Genomic DNA, 17,863 nt, shown 5'->3' with positions numbered 1-17,863 from the left:
GAGATTGTCTATAGATGGCAATTTAATACATTGCTGTAAAAAGGCTGAATTTTTGTAACTTTATTCGGACTCAAATAATTACATTCTGTGAGACCAAATGTAATTCCACTATGGATGAACTTCATCTCTGGGACATGTTAAAAGCATACTTGAGAGGTTAAATAATTAGCTATGCCTCTAGGATTAATAAAGAGTATACAAGTGAGGTGGAAGAATTGGAAAAGGAGATTACTGTTTTGGAAAAGGACCTACAATGAGTATGCTCTGAGGTTAAACATAGATGGCTAATAATAAAAAGCTCAATACAATATGTATATATATATATATATATATATATATGTATATAAAATGGAAAAAAATAATAAGACCTAAACAGAAATACTATGAGATGGGGATATAGCCCATAAGGTACTCTCCTGGCAGTTAAAAGCAGAACAAGCCTCCAGAACAATAAATGTGATTAAGCTAGACTCAGACAGGATCTCTTACAAACTGGAGGATATAAATGAAGCTTTCATGCAACTTTATGTTAATTTATATAAATCTTAATTGATAGGGAATTTGAATAAAATTGAGAGTTTCCTGTCACAATTGGATCTACCAATTTTGAATTTAAAAGGGAAGGATTAAACTCTCCCTTTACTCAAATTGAGATCAGAGAAATGTTGGCCTCCTTGCAAATTAATAAATCCCGAGGAGATGATGGATTTCCACTGGAATTTTATGAAGAACTTAAAGATTTATTAATACCTCTGTTTATGGGGGTATTATATCAAGCAGTGGTGACCCATATTCTCCCAGAGTCCTTTTTGACAGCAGTTATTTTAGCGATTCCCAAAAAAGATAGGATTCATTGAAATCGCCATCTTATAGGCCCATGTCACTTTTGAATATGGACTATAAGATTATTGCCAAAGACTTGGCAAATAGATTGGCAGCTTATAATAAATGCTGATCAAACTGGCTTTCTGCAGGGGAGATAATCAGTGGACAATGTATGCAGATTACTCAATATTATATATCTGGTGCAAATGAGAGATGACTTGAGTGTCACCATGGCTCTAGATGCAGAGAAACCCTTTGACAGACTGGAATGGGACTTTTAATTCAAAGTGCTGGAAAAATTTGGACTAGGACAAGCATTTATTAATTGGGTTAGAGCTCTATATTTTGAGCCTAAAGCTAAAGTAATAACTAATAGTCAAATTTCATCAGCATTCCCAATGTCCACATCTAGTAGACAAGGTTGTCCATTATCTCCAGCTCTTTTCCTCCTGGCTATTGAACCGTTAGCAGAATCCATCCATCTAGATCCAGACATAAAAGGTTTCAGGATCAATCAGGAAGAACATAAAATCAATTTATTTGCTGAAGATGTTCTGATATACCTGACAGAACTAGTTAACTCATTAGAAAAATTGCAGTCTAAATTGGAAGATTTTGAGATTATATCAGGTTATAAAGTCAACAGGGACAAGAGTGAAGATATGCCACTTACAGGTGGGAATTATGTACAAATTAAGAGAAATTCTCAATTTAAGTGGCAACTCAATGGGATTAAATATTTAGGTAATAAGGTAGATAACAACTTGCAAAATTTATATAACTTGAATTATCTTCCCCTGCTTCAGAAAATTGAGGATGATTTTAATAAATGGGTGACCCTCCCTATAACTTTGATTGGAAGGGTCAACAGTATTAAAATCAAAGTGCTGCCTCGAGTACAATTTTTTTCAAAGTTTGCCTGTTCCTCAGGGATTCTTTCAAAACTTTAATAAATGAATGAGGAAGTTCATGTGAAAAGGTAGGCCTTCCAATTCTCTATTGATAAATTAACGTAATTATAAAATGGGAGGATTAATGCTCCTAATTTCAAAAAATATTTTTGAGCAACCCAATTTGAAGGAGGAGACAAGTCTTCATGGGTAATATTGGAGCTGCATAAGGTTGGTGAGAGTATAGAAAAAAACCCTTATAGATAAATGGAATTCTAATTATCTGGTCCTAAAGAAGCATATAATTACAACATGGAATAAAATTAATGGTCAAATTGGGGCCACCTAAAACACCTCTAGGTCAAAATATGTTAATTCCATTAAATTTTGGACACTTGATCCCTGAGAGGGGTCAAGTGTATTAAGGATTATTATGAACAGGGACAATTTATGACATTTGAGCAAATTAGGAATAAATAGGGAGTTTTAATTACATCTTTTTTCTGCTATCTTCAGTTAAGATCTTATTTAAAGGACAAATTAGGTCCAGCACTAACTTTAAAGCAGTGCAGCAAAATAGAGACTCTGGTTTGAAATGGGAGCACAAAAAAATTTATTTCAAAACTTTATTCCTTACTTTCAGATGGGAACCCCTAAACATGGGTATGATAAATCAAGACAAAGGTAGGAATCAGATTAGGGTACAGAAATTAATCCATTTTACTATACGACTAATGTCGGGACAGTATAATTAGCACAATTAATTTAAGGTGCAATATAACTTCTTGCATCAGCTATACCTTACTCCACAAAAGTTACACAATTTGAAATCTTAGATATCAGACCAATGTTTTTGATGTGGTCAAGAAATAGGTACTTTCTTTCATTCAACGTGGTCAAGACCTAAAGTGAGGCCTTTCTGGGAAGATTTGGGTAATCTGTAAAATAAATTTCCGGAATTCAATATCCTCAGGCATTTGAACTATTTTTATTGGGGAATTTGGAAGATGTAAGACTTAAAATGGGGCTTTTAAAATATCAATTAAAATGCATTAAGTTAGCTTTAGCAGTGGCTAGGAAATGCATAGCAGTGACTTGGAAATTCCCAACTAGGTTTTAGCCTGCTGGAAAATAGAAATGCATCAATGTGTTTCCCTGGAGAAGATCACCTATAACCTCAGAAACCAGGTATGATGTATTTTCAAGAAAATGGAGTTCATACCCAAGGTACATTGGGGTAAATCTTTAATGATTCCTCCCTCCTGTCTCTTCCCCACAGTGCTTGCAGCACCAAGGACCCTCAATAAGTCAGGTTATTTGTCCCTTGATGGGAGGGCAGTTTATTCTCAGTGAAGCCAGTCTTTTCTTTTTCTTATTCTTTCTTTCGTCCACTTCAAATTCGTAATATTTCTAAACATTGAATAATCATCTTTACTAATTGATAAAATTTCACTTTTAGTCCAATTAACCTTATAACCAGATAATTGACCATAAATCTCTAAGGAATCTTGAAGTGCTGGCAGAGAAACATCAGGATCCACCAAATACAGCAAAACATCATCCGCAAATAAATTTATTTTATAATCTTCATTCAAGTCTCTCATACCTTTGATACTATCATTCTGACGTATTAATTGTGCTAGAGATTCAATAACTAAAGCAAACAAGGCGGGTGATAATGAACATCCTTGTCTAGTAGATCTTGTTAAATTAAAGGATTCTGAAAGCAAACCATTAGTAACAACTCTAGCTTTTGTACCATTATACAGAGCCCTAATCATACCAATCAATGAGAGACCAAACGAAAACTTTTCAAGTACTTTAAATAAAAACTTCCATTCTACTCTATCGAATGCCTTTTCTGCATCCAATGAAACCACCATTGGATAATTCTTCTGAGATTTAGATCTATTTATCAAAGTAATTAATTGTAGAATATTATCCGAAGCATACCTATTTTTTATAAAACCTGTTTGATTACGATGTATTATCTTTGGTAAATACTGAGCCAACCTATTAGCCATAACTTTAGCCACTATTTTGTAGTCTACATTTAACAAAGATATAGGACGGTAAGAAGCTACCTGTAAGGGATCTTTATCTTTTTTTGGTATAACTGTAATTATAGCATTAGAACAGGACTCAGGTAATTGAAAAGTATCATAAAGTTGTTGTATTACATTCTTAAATAAGGAAGATATATCAACATAAAAAGTCTTGTAAAACTCAATAGAAAAACCATCTCCACCAGGCGCTTTTCCATTTGGCATATCTTTTATAGCCATTTCAATTTCACTATCCGTAAAAGGTTTATCTAACTCTTGTCTGTCTTCTTGAGATAACTGTGGTAAATTAATATTTTTCAAAAAAGAGTCTATTGCATCTTCTTTTATCTCTTTACATTCAGTCAAATAAAGTTTTTTGTAAAAATTACAAAATTCGTCGTTAATTTCTTTTTGGATAAAAGTAATACCCGATTTATTTCTAATAGCTGGTATAATCCTAGATAACTGTTCTTTTTTTAATTGCCAAGCTAATACTTTATGAGCTTTCTCACCCCATTCATAAAATTTATTTTTTGAACGATTCAACAGACAAATTAAATATTTGGGAATTAATGTTAATACTGACTACCAAAATTTATATTCATTTAATTATCTTCCTTTAATGAAGAAGATTAAGGCAGATTTAGTTAAATGGAAAGATTTACCCTTGGGTTTATTAGGAAGAATTAATACTATAAAAATGAATATTTTTCCTCATATACAATATTTATTTCAATCAATTCCTTGTTGTTTACAAAAAAGATTTTTTAAGGATTTATATAAAGTAATTAGGGATTTTTTGTGGAAAGGAAAATTTCCTAGGGTGGCGTTGAAAAAATTGATGTGGAATTTTCAATTTGGAGGGTTATGGCTACCTAACTTTCAATTTTATTATGAAGCAGCTCAATTTAAATTTCTTAGCGCATTAATGGCCACACAAGATACGCCTAGTTGGGCACAGATAGAATTGGCAGTTATTTCTGAAAGATTTTCGAATGAATTTTTATTTCGATGGAATAAAAATTTGTTACGAACTTATGATGTACCAATATTGAAACATTTAATGAATTTATGGACAAGTAAATTACATAAAATGGGATTGAAAAATAAGTGGTCGGGAAGATTACCATTATATAATAATCAACTTGTTCCTTTCATGGTATCTAATACTATTTTGAAACAATGGGAGGAGAAAGGAATACATTATTTATCTGACTGTTTTTTAGAAGGTCATTTTTGTTCTTTTGTAGAATTGCAAAAGAGATTTGATATAAGTGGTTATTCTATATTTGTGTATTATCAGTTAAGATCTTTTGTAAAACAGGTATGCGGTCGTCAAATGAATTTACTGTCTGAAACTGATTTTGAGAAATATGTGCTCTCATTTCCAAAAAAGGGTTATATATCAGGTTTGTATCGTATTTTGTTGGAAAGTGAAAGTAAAATAGATTGGGATAAAGATAAAATGAAATGGGAAAAAGATTTAAGTTTAATAATAACTGAAGAAGATTGGTCTGAAATCTGCCGTAATAGTGTTCGAAAATTGATTAATGCTAGATTGGCGATGATTAATTATAGTTTTATACATCAATTATATTTAACACCCGAAAAATTTAAAAAATTTGGTTTTAGTAAGTCAGATCTTTGTTTTCGTTGTGATCAGGTTTCTGGTACTTTTTTACATGCTGTTTGGTTGTGTGATCGGTTACAAGAATTTTGGAAAGATATTCAATCTGTATTTAATAATCTATATAATCTTCATACTGTATTAGACCCTGATATATTTTTATTAGGGAATATGCAACCGTTGATTGATTTAGAATTAGATAATTACCAGATCTCTTTTATTTACTTAGCGCTGGCAGTGGCCAAGAAATGTATAGCGATTACTTGGAAGAATAGAAATGTATTATCTTTAGATAGGTGGTATTCAGAGATGAAGTTTTGTTTGGTTATGGAAAGAATTTCTTATTCTTTCTCTTTTCTTATTTTTTTATTTCTTCTTGTTTCTTGGGGGTGGGAGGGTTCATCTTGTTTTTTTCTTCTTTCTGTTATCTTTCTGTTGCTTTTTTCTCCTTTTGGTTCAATATGGACAATGAATTTGTGTTTTTGTAGTATTATTATCATTTTTCTTTCTTTATAATGATTGAATCACAATGTTGACTTTTTTCTCATTTTCTTTGGTATCGATATGTGGATCAATATTTGTATTGTTTTGTTAATATTATGGATATTGATTGATTTCTTTTAGATTATTCTTCATTTTGACTGCACGTTGATTGAAAATACTCAAAATATTTTAAAAATAATTTATTGATATTGTTAAGCCTGGTATTTTTTTTTGTATTTTATAAAATAGCCATCATTATTGAGTTTATGAGGTCGCATATGTAATTGTTCATTACAAACCATTGATCACAACAACTTGTTCAGGCATGTTCACAATTTAAAATCAAAGGAAATAAAGATCCATGGAAAAATAGAATATCCTGTCTGTTTAATATTCATTGAATGATTTACTAGCATCTCTAATAGGTGAAATTGGCAGTACACCCACCCATGTTTGAAGCTCTGGGAGATTTTATACTACTGCCTAATATCACGAAAGTTCATTGACATTTAGAATTATTTTAATTGGACAGTGGCATCCAGAAAAGCATTTATCAATTCACCTTGAGTGCAATTGAGCAAGCAATTTTTATTCCTATCAAAACCACTGACAAATGCATTTTTCAAACAATAGAAACTAGTTCCTTGTGGAAAATATACAAAACTCACAAACGCAGAAGACTCAAATGATCAAAGACATTTTTGTTAGTTTTGATTTATTTGAAAAAGTAAGACAAACTGAACACCTATGCACGGTTTGATGAGAAGAACAGGATGACGCCAAAGAAAGCTCCATGTCCCCTGATGATCAGCCACCTGCATAGCCACAGGCAAGGAGAGGAGAACCCTATCCAAGGTGAATCCACATGATGCGGCGAGACCAGGCAACATACCTGGCTGGGTACTGAAGGACTGTGCAGACCAATTGACGAGAGACCTTCATGAACATGTTCAACATGTCACTTCAGCAGTCCATCATTCCCGCAGGGTTCAAGACAGCCCCCATCATCCCGGTACCCAAGAGAACACAACAGATGTCAATGACTACCACCATGTGGCACTGACCTCCACCATTACGAAATGCTTCGAGCATCTGGTGATGGAACGCATTAAAACACATCTCCTAGAGATGCTGGATCGATTTCAATTTGCCTACAGAAGAAACTGTTCCACAGACAATGCCATAGTCTTGTCGCTTCACTCTGTCCTGGCCCAACTGGAGAATGACTCTTCTAACACCAGTGTGCTGTTCATTATCTTCAGCTTGGCATTTAATATAATCATTTCCCAGAGGCTGGTGGAGAAGCTATCCTCACTGGAACTCAACGCTCCTCTATGGAATTGGATCCTGGACTTCCTAATGGAAAGACCACAGTCTGTCTGGGTTGGTAGCAGAATATTGAACACCATCACCCTGAGCAATGGCACATCTCAGGGCTGTGTGCTCAGCCTGCTCCTGTTCACACTACTAACCCACAACTGCATCACTAGATCCAGCTCCAACAGTGTCATCAAGTTTGCATCAACAACCTGAGTCTCAATGTGGACAAGATGAAGGAGATGACCCTGGATGTCAGGAGGACCAGGAACAACCTCCCTCACGACACATCAACAACTCTGTAGTAGAGAGCACCAAGTTCTCTGGAGTTCATGTAACTAGTGACCTATTATGGTCACTCAACATCTTCTCACTTGTCAGGAATGTGCAACAGCAACTGCATTTCCTTGACATGATGGTTGCTGGCAAGGCTACCAGCTACAATCATGTTAACCTTCTACAGGAGCTCTATCAAGAGCATCCTGGCCGGCTGCATCACAGTGTGGTACGGTTGCTGCAGAGAAATGGATCGGACATCAATCCACAGGACCATAAGTGTGGTGGAGAGGATCAATGAACACTCCCTCCTGCCATCGACGTCATCTACCAGAATCGTTGTCTGAAGAGGCCGCGCATAATCATTGGGGACCACTTTCACCCTTTACACAGCATCTTTCAGCTGTTCCCATCAGGAAAGAGACACAGGGGTATCAGAGCCAGCACCAACAGGCTGAGGAACAGCTTCTTTCCACAGGCAGTGAGACTGCTGAACAACCAAAGGTGCTCACACTAACCATCAAAGACTCTCAATGGTACAGAACAATATTTAATTATTTTTAAAGATTAAAATACTTGTCCTGCATATGCAGTATTTATCTACATGTCTGCTTGTGCGTCTGCATGTTTTACACCAAGGACTGGAGAATGCTGTTTCGTCAGGTTGTGCTTGTACAATCAGATGAAAATAAACTTGACTTGACACCACCCATAAACTGGAGGAATAACACTTGATTTTCCATTGACTGCTCTTTTTGGAATTATACTTCCAGAAGTGGGATGAGTTCCCACTTCCACACATCGGGTTTAGCCTTTCTACATTGTTGGCTAGAAGAGCTATTTTACTTAAATGGAAAGATTCTAATCCACCTACTCAGTGGTTCTCTCAAATTATGTCATGTTTAAGTTTAGAGAAAGTTGGGAGTCATACATTTGATACTTCTATTAAATTTGAAGAGACTTGATGACCTTTTATAAATTATTTCAACGACTTAGCATAATTATTTTCTCTGCAAGACTTTATTTAATTTTTCTTTTTGTTGGTGAAGACCAGATGATTAATTTTTATAAATAAATTCTCAGGATAGGCTGCCCAGTCTTTTTGTTTATTTTGTTCTTTTTTCTTAGATTAGGTGGGGTTTTGTATAATTAAAAATAAATTTTTTTTGAAGATTTCAGTTTGAGGAGATGAGACCATATTCACTAATTGTGGATTAATGCAGTATGTTATATCATATGACGTCATATGGTGATTTTTTTTTCAGTCTCGCTGACGTACTCCTAGTCTCCTCGTGTATTGTTTCATATGATTCATTAAAAAGATTAAAAAAGAACACTTGATTTTCTATCTGGGCACTCTCCAACAGGATGGCATTAACAATTAACTTCCCCGGTTTCTGCACCTACTCTCCACCTCCCCCCTACCATTCTGTTTGGGTGCCTGGTGACATTTTTTCATACCTTAATGAAGGACTCAAACCCAAAACGTTGGTTATGTATCTTTATCTTTGCTATATAAAATTTGACCAGGTGTGTTTCTCCAGCATTATGTTTTTACTTGAATATTCAATATTTCCACCATTGATTGTCTTCCCTTTCAATGCCTTTCATAATTTTATCCACTGCTCTCAGCCTCCAATGCTTCAGAGAAAGCAATCCAAGTTTGTCTGAACCCCTCCTTCTAGCTAGCCAGGCAACATCCTGGTAAAGCCTTTCTGCACCCCCTTCAAAGCCTCCATGTTCTTCCTGTGGGGGTGACCTGAACTGCATACATTACTCCAAATGTGGCCTGTAGCATGACTTTCTGATTTTTAAACTCAATGCCCAATCCTATGAAGGAAAGTATGCCATATGCTTCTTTACCATCCTATCTACTTGTGTTGCTAGTTTCAGGGACTCCCCAAGATCCCTCTATGCACCAAAAGATCTTCCCTTTTACAGTATACTTTCCCCTTAGATTTGACCTAGCAATGTGCAACACCACACTCTTGTCCAGATTATACCATTTCTTATTCCATATCTCCAATTGATCTATGTTCTGCTGGGTCCTATTACAACTTTCTTCATAATCGATAACTCCACAAATTTTTACACTGCTCATAAACTTATCATTTTTCATCCAAATCATTTATAAATGTCACAAACAAGAGAGGTCCCAGTACTAGTCACAGACCTCCAGTCAGAATAACATCACTAACCTCTGTCTTCTGCTGCCAATCCAGTTTTGAATCCTATTTCCACAAGAACAAAGCCATGCTGATTATCCTTCATAAGCCCATGGATTTCCAAATTGAGTAAATCCTATCCCTATGAATCTTTTTCAATTGTTTCCTACCACTGACGTAAGGCTCAGTCTTATAATTTGCTGGATTATCCCTTATTCTTAATCAAAGTAACAAAACTGCCAATTCTCCAGTCCACTGCACCCTCATCTGCGGCTAGAGAAGATGGCATCTAATTCCTTACTAATTTTAATGTACTTAGCAGTATAAAAAACAAACATGCCTAAACCTTTCAAACAAATATCTATGGTCCAGTCCTATGAATTTGAAGTGTTCACATATTTTCATTGATTTCCTCTCAATGCCCATTAACATGTTCATGGTCCTCCATTAGAAAAGAACTATGCTGTAAACAAGTCCACGTCTCAAGGAACCAGATTTGGTTTCACCGTTTGATCATTTGCCCAAAGAACATTTGGATCCCACCTTAGCTCATCCTAAATTTCAGAGATCATTATGTTCCTGCACAAATAGGTTTTCCACTGAATGACTCCAAGTAGGGTGGAAATGATGCTATATCACAGGGTGGGACTGGTGAGGAAAGTTTGGAATAAACATGGAAAGATGCACACCTTAAAGTGGACCAATAGGGAAGATATTTATTCATGTTCTACTCAAGGATTGAGAAGTAACTTTTAAAATTGATTCTATGGATAAAATAAAATTCATAACCACATAGCAATTATTACAAATATCTGGATTCTGTAGCTATAAAACAAACACATTTTGCAAACAATGATCACGCTCCAGTACCAGTGACTGCATCATTTCATGTGTAATTTCCCTTGTTCACCTTCCTACCCTTTACTGCAAAGAAACTCCTTAACATCCAGCAAACTTTATTTGACTGCTTCAAAATTTGACATTTCCTGTGGTTAACTATATTATAATATTAGCACTACGGTGGGAAAAAGGCCAGGAAATGTGAACTAAATTATATCTGCAGCCCTTATTCCAATTAACCCATATAACCTAAAGACACATGGCTTGACTCCTCATTGTCATTTCATCAAAGCAACTAGCATACACCTCTGTATAACACACACACACACACACACACACACACACACACACACACACACACACACACACACACACACACACACACACACACACACAAGATGCATCAGCCCATTGCAAAATTCAGTGACATAGAATTTTCACTATATAGGCCACATTCCCTACTTAACTTTATTACATCATGTTCTACCTACAAATAATGCAATTGAAAATCGATGAAAACTAAATAAAACTCCTCCCAAAAACTCCTTGGATCATAATTCAGGGAGAATATTACCAAGATCATCATGTTATTAATACCACATATTTTCCTAGAATCAAACATTGCTTAAATTTACTCAAGCAGATATTATATAATTTCAATCTTTCTATATTCTACAGATACATTATATATGAAATTCCTTTAAAATACAAAATGTTTTTCTTTTTTACAAATATAAATAATAGCAGGAAAAAAAGCATAAACTGAATGTCAGTGAAGGTCACTTTCATTCAACTATAGAATGACACTTAAGAGTGACCCATCAAAATCTCACAGGAAATAAATAGAAAATCATTTGGTGTAAATTTTGCCCAAAGTATCCAGTCATTATGAATATTCATCAAGGGGTAATTATCAATCTCTTTCAATTCCATCAAATATATTTTGCCTCCAAGGGGTCACTACACTGAGTCCAATGAAAGGAATTTATTTTATTAACCAAATGGAAGCATAAAATGAAGAGAATAAAATTTACAGAATACTTAATAGGTTCAGAAATATCTGTAAATTTGAACTGCAAATTTTTACCAAAATAAATACTTAACATTTTTACTATTAACGTTCATATTCAATTTAGTAAAAGAAAGTCCAAGCAGTAACAAACCTTACAAAATATTATTTCTACTTTTGAGTCCACTGAAATTCCAAAGAGCATTTGGACTTTTAAAAGATATTAAAATAATGGCGCATATAATTTATTCTGAAATTCATTATTTGTTGCTGGGCAGTAAATTACTAAGATCTCATTTTTAACCCAATTCAATGAATGCATTTCTTCAACCTTACGCAGGTCAATTTGGTTTCTATCAGGATTGAAACATTGTGTGATCTTCCAATTTTCATCTTTTAACCAGCATTCAATGTACAACCATGATTCACCACTTCTCTATAATCTGTAATAGACGCACTGCAGTATAAAGAAATGTGTTGGAGTGAGATGAATTGGTACAGACGAAAATGTTAAAGAAATTTGATGCTAATTTATCTGAACAACTGTACTTTTAATTCCTTTTAATGATATCTATTTTGGACCTCGAGACCAATTTTTCTCCGATTTTTACAGCAGGAGTTAATACAGTAAATGTTTTCATTGCCATCGCCAACACTTCTAATCATGGTTAGTTAACTCAAATTATCACAAATAACACCAGAATTTCAGCATGCCAATGTTAGCTTTAAAAAAAAACACACATGGAGCCACTGAAGAATAGCAGGCTCAAGGGAGCATTTGATCCATTTCTATCTCCACTCATATTATTAAAAATATTGGAACATTTAGATCTGGATCAGGTTCTAGAACTCCCCACTTGTTCTTTGGAACTAAGTGTACCAACAAGTAATGCAATGGCAATGCTAAATCAATAAATAATCATTATTTAACATTACTGCAGTCGCAACCAAACATTTTTCAGATAAACATACATCACAATTCAAATGTCGACATGTCTATACACAGTTTGGTTCCCAAAACAATTATAGTTCAGTTTATTTATGATGATAAATTAGCTCTTGCATTGTCCATGAAATTTAACACAGAGCAGATTTCATTGAGCTGCATTTGTAAAGCTACAGGGGAGGGAAACTGCACTATTATGAAGTTTGAGAATTCCCAATGACTGACAGAAATATTCCAATATAGAGATGAGAATGGGAAATTTACATGACAAAATTCAATACATCACTGGTTTTGTCTTCTATGGTTTTGGTCAAGTAACCGGTAAATACGGTTGAAGTACCTGAAAGATGCAGAGTATAGCATCATAGCTTATTTGCATCTTTTAATGCTCACTTTATTGTCATTATTTTTTATCATTCCATTTTAACTTTTGATGTCAAATTTATGATACAATCTACCCATGTGAATTTGTCTTCTTATAATCACTTTCTCTTCAGCAAAATTAGTGCAGCCTTTATACTGAGGAAAGAGCATCAATTTAGCAATTTAGGTTCACTTCAGCAGTTGTGATAATTTATAAATGCAACTTCAGAGAATTCTCTGAGCATAATGTGGCACAATGGGTAAACTAATGGAATAACATCAGAAGGTTTGTACTAATGGTCTAGAGCAGCCATTCTCAGCCTTTTTGTTTGGCTATTGGCACCCTTAGGACTCTGCTGGGGTTTATGGGCCCCCTTCCCTGTGAAGCAGTCAACTTTTGGTTTCTTCTGTACTTCTCTCCAAGCGACTACATAAAAATTTTTTAATGTTACATGAGCTAAAAAGAAAACAAGTTTTTTACTTAAATGTGTGCTTGCTACCAGGGAAGGGGGTGGCTTTGGACCCCCATGGCCTAGAGTAGTGATTCTCAACCTTTTTTTTCAACTCACATACCACTTTAAGTATTCCCTATGCCACTGCTACTCTGTGATTAGTAAGGGATTGCTTAAGGTGGTATGTGGGTGGAAAGAAAAAGTTTGAAAACCTCTGTTTTAATCATACCTAATTGACGCATTATGTCCACGGTTTCATAACTCCAAAGGAAATGGGCCAATGACAATTTTTCTCAAGCAAAATATTTCAGTAAAATTGGGTCTAGAGCAGTGATTCTCAACCTTCCCTTCCCACCCACATACCACCTTAAGCAATCCCTTACCAGACACAGAGCACCGATGGCATAGGGATTACTTAAAGTGGTATGTGAGTGGAAATAAAAAGGTTGAGACACACATTGAATCTTAAAGCAAATAGAGAATTTAGATGCAAGTTATTAAATAAATTTTGTATAATAAGTTACTAACAGCAACCATGAAAGTAACTTCAGAGATGGAGATTTGCTGTTCTTATCTGATTCCAAACTCTTGCAATTCCAAGCACTTGCATGTGGTCATCTTACAACAGCCTTCCATAATGAGACAGTGAACATTGGAGAATGGAAAACTGGAAATTAACTGCATAATTCTCCCCAGTATAATGCAGGTGAAAGATATAGTGCCCTGCATAATGTTTGAGACAACGATACTTTTTTTCCTTTATTAGCCCCTGTTCTCCACAGTTTTCAATTTGTAATCAAACAATTCACGTGTAATTAAAGTGCACATTTCAGATGTTATTCAAGGTTATTTGTAGACATTTTGGTTTGACCATGTAGAAATTACAGGACTTTTTTTACATAGTCCATCATTTCAGGGCAGCATAATATTTAGGACATTTGGCTTCCCGGGCGTTTGTGAGTACTCAGGTAGTCACGTCTCCAGAATGGAGGACCATCGCCTTCCCAAGATCGTGTTACATGGCGAGCTCTCCACTGGGCACCGAGACAGAGGTGCACCAAAGAAGAGGTACAAAGACTGCCTAAAGAAATCTCTTGGTGCCTGCCAGTGGGCTGATATCGCCTCAAACTGTGCATCTTGGCGCCTCACAGTTCGGCGGGCAGCAACCTCCTTTGAAGAAGACTGCAGAGCCCACCTCATTGACAAAAGACAAAGGAGGAAAAACCCAACACCCAACCCCAACCCACCAATTTTGCCTTGCAACCGCTGCAACCGTGTCTGCCTGTCCCGCATCGGACTTGTCAGCCACAAACGAGCCTGCAGCTGACGTGGACATTACCCCTCCATAAATCTTCGTCCGCGAAGCCAAGCCAAAGAAGAAGAAAAGAAGAAAGAAGAGTGCAGGTTTAGAAGAACTAGATTTACTTTTAAGCTTTTGATCACTTTTAGAGTCTGTAGTTGACACTTTTCAACATGAAGCCTAGTGATGTGTCAACAAAAGTCAAAGAAGCCATTATGAGGCTGAAAAACAAGAATAAAACAGTAAGAGACATCTGCCAAACCTTAGGATTACCAAAATCAACTGGAACATGATTAAGAAGAAAGAGCGTATTCCAAGGAAGACCACCACTGCTGATTACAGAAGAATTCTCATCATATTGATGAAAATTCTCCATGTTCAACGGATCAGCAAAACTCATAAGGAGGCAGGAGTGGCTATGTCAATAACTACTATCTGCAGAAGACTTCATGAACAGAAATTCAAAGGCTACATTTCAAGAAGAAAACCATGGCAAAGGTGGCATGCTTTAGATCTTAGACAGTTCCTTTATGCCTCCACACTTTGCTCTTGCCATCATGTGTCCAGAAGACCTTTTCCAGAATTTCCAGAATACTTCTTGGCAAACTATAATCCGGCCATCCTTTCTGTGGCTAACTAGTGGTTTGCATCCTGCAGTGTAGCCTCTGTATTTCTTCCGTCATCAGCAATGGTGGTCTTCCTTTGAATACCAGTCCCTTTGAGATTGCTAAGCTAACCAATACACTCTTTCTTCTTAATGATGTTCTAAACAGTTGATTTTTGTAATTCTAAGGTTTGGCAGATGTCTCTTACTGTTTTATTCTTGTTTTTCATCTTATAATAGCTCATAATAGCTTCATTAACTTTCATTGGCACAACTCTGGTCCTCACTTTGAAGGGCAACTACAGACTCCAAAGGTGATGAAAAGCTTAGAAGCAAGCCTATCTCTCTTATACCTGCACCATGACGCAAATAAACATACCTGAGTAATCACAAACATTTGTGAAGCCAAATATCCGAAACATTATGCTGCCCTGAAATGAGGGGACTATGTATAAAAATTGCTGTAATTTCTACATGGTCGAACGAAAATGTCTACAAATGTCGTTAAATAAAATCTGGAATGTGCACTTTAAATGTTTGTGAATGGTTGATTATAAATTGAAAACTGTGGAGCACAGGGGCAAATAAAGGAAAAACATTGTCTTTGTCCCAAACATTATGGAGGGCACTATCTATTTTTGCAATTGTGCAAGCGTGCACATCAAATATAATAATCACCTCCCGTTGTAATGGTATTTGTCAGATAATAGAACTGGACATTTACAACACAGTCATGATTTCTACATCGGTATCGTAGTTTTCCACATGCAAGGCACATTTGTGAGCATCAAGGACTGATTTTCTTTCGCACATGCAGTGAATAGTAGGGAATGCACTGCCAGGAGTGGTCATGAAGACATTATTCAAAGAGGAGCTGCATAAGTATCTGAGAGGAAGGAGTTTGCAGGGTCAAGGGGAGAAAGCAGAGGAAGAGAAATCGATGGACTGCTGTTACATTGGGATGGTACATATTTGCTGGGATGAACTTGTTCCTTCTATGCTGTGATTCTCTGAACTCAGTTCATTGTTCTGGGGAAGTTTGGCTCAATGTGGTCTTACTTCTGAGACACAGGAGACTGCAAATGCAGGATAAAACATTCTGCTGGTGGAATTCAGTGGGTCGATCATTATCAGTAAGAGATTACCTTTCTTCTTCCATTTTTGATCTCAGAAGTAGGCACTCTCAATATGCCTGCTCCAGGAGGAAACACAACTATCTATGCACTGTTTCAGGAAACTTTATTGGAAACATCTAACAAATTCTGCCTCTTAAGCTGAGGAAGTCCCAGTGAATATTGGGGAAATTAAAGTCAACTGCTACAACCATCCTGTTGCTATTGCATCTTTTCATTATCATATATCAGTTTCTCAAAAGAGGGAGCACTGGCTATTGGGAATTTTTTGTCCAACCCAATCATAGTAATAGCGCCTTCCTAATCTCTGAGCTCTACCTGTACGGCCTCAGTGGATGAGCTCTACAATGCCATTGTGACATTCTCTATCATGTCTGAAAGAGTCAAACTCTAAAATGTTCAGTTGCTGGTCCTGTCCCTCTTTCAGACAAGTCTCTACAATGTTTACCACATCATAGTGGCATGCAGTAATCCAGGCTTTCATCTCCCTTACCCAATATGAAATTAAAAAATCAGTCCATCAGTTACCACATTCATTCACCTTGCCCTGCCTGACCTTGACCTAACCTCTACCTTCCCCTCAATCCCCCATTTACTCACCTACCACTCTAATTCCCACCCACCTGCCATGCTACTTTTAACCTTCCTGAGTAGAATCATTATTTTTTCATGACTCATACAAACTGCACTAATATTGACTTGTACTTCAAGCTGTAAGATTTCTTCTGTGTTCCATTATACACAAAATCTCTTTTGCACTTTTGTTCACAATCTTGTCACAAACATAATCTTTACCTATCAATAACCAAGTACTCCTTTCTCATATTAGGTTGTCAATCTCCTGTCTCATACTCCTCTCATGAAACAAAAAAAAAAGATGCAAAGGGGTAGTTTGACTGGAAATGGACATGCCTCATTTACAGGTAAATCTTGTTTACAGAGGTTAATATTTAGAAACCATTATTTTGTGACAATCTAAGCAAATAGATTAATAATCAATCAATTTAGGCTGAATGACAAAGATAAGGGATTCTAAGGATTTGCTCTCAAACAGTCAGTATATCTAGTATTAAATACAGGACAAAGAAACACCAGCAGAAAGTCAAATGCGACTGAGATCTTGTTTACTTCTCTACATATATTCACGTGGACTTTATGAAGTGGTGTCATTCCTACCATCAAATACATCTTGTATGCTCCACATTGTATGCTGGCACTTATATAAAACCATATACACAGATAACTTATTTTTGAGAGCTACTAATGTAATTGTTTTAAATGACCCCTTGGATAATTAATTTGTTTACACTCAATGTCAGATATTTTTAAAAAAATGAAAATGCTTAAGTTGCAAGTGTGGCGAATGCTCTATCTCCTCATTTAAATCGTTAGCAATACAGCTAGGGAATTAATTCGGGAATAGCAAACATCACTGATTGCTGTATTAAAATAAACTGAAAGCTATAACTGTCTTCCTGTAATATTGTCATTTCCATAGCACCTGGGAGGCTTATAGGATTTTTAATAATAAGATGCAACTGTTAGTATAGAGGCTAGAAAATATTGAATAGTATATTAGGCAAGATCT

At 35.8% G+C, this 17,863-nt stretch overlaps 1 protein-coding gene across 11 annotated transcripts in view; it reads right to left on the bottom strand.

The window, feature by feature from the left end:
* Positions 1-17,863, bottom strand: part of dennd1a (DENN/MADD domain containing 1A) — a 536,086-nt gene that overhangs the window by 224,460 nt on the left and 293,763 nt on the right. The window lies entirely within an intron of this gene.

The sequence above is a fragment of the Narcine bancroftii genome, chromosome 1 (assembly GCF_036971445.1).
Source record: "Narcine bancroftii isolate sNarBan1 chromosome 1, sNarBan1.hap1, whole genome shotgun sequence".
In the NCBI taxonomy this organism is placed as follows: Eukaryota; Metazoa; Chordata; class Chondrichthyes; order Torpediniformes; family Narcinidae; genus Narcine; species Narcine bancroftii.
Note: the sequence above shows the minus strand (reverse complement) of the source record. Positions and strands in the feature narration are given on the sequence as shown.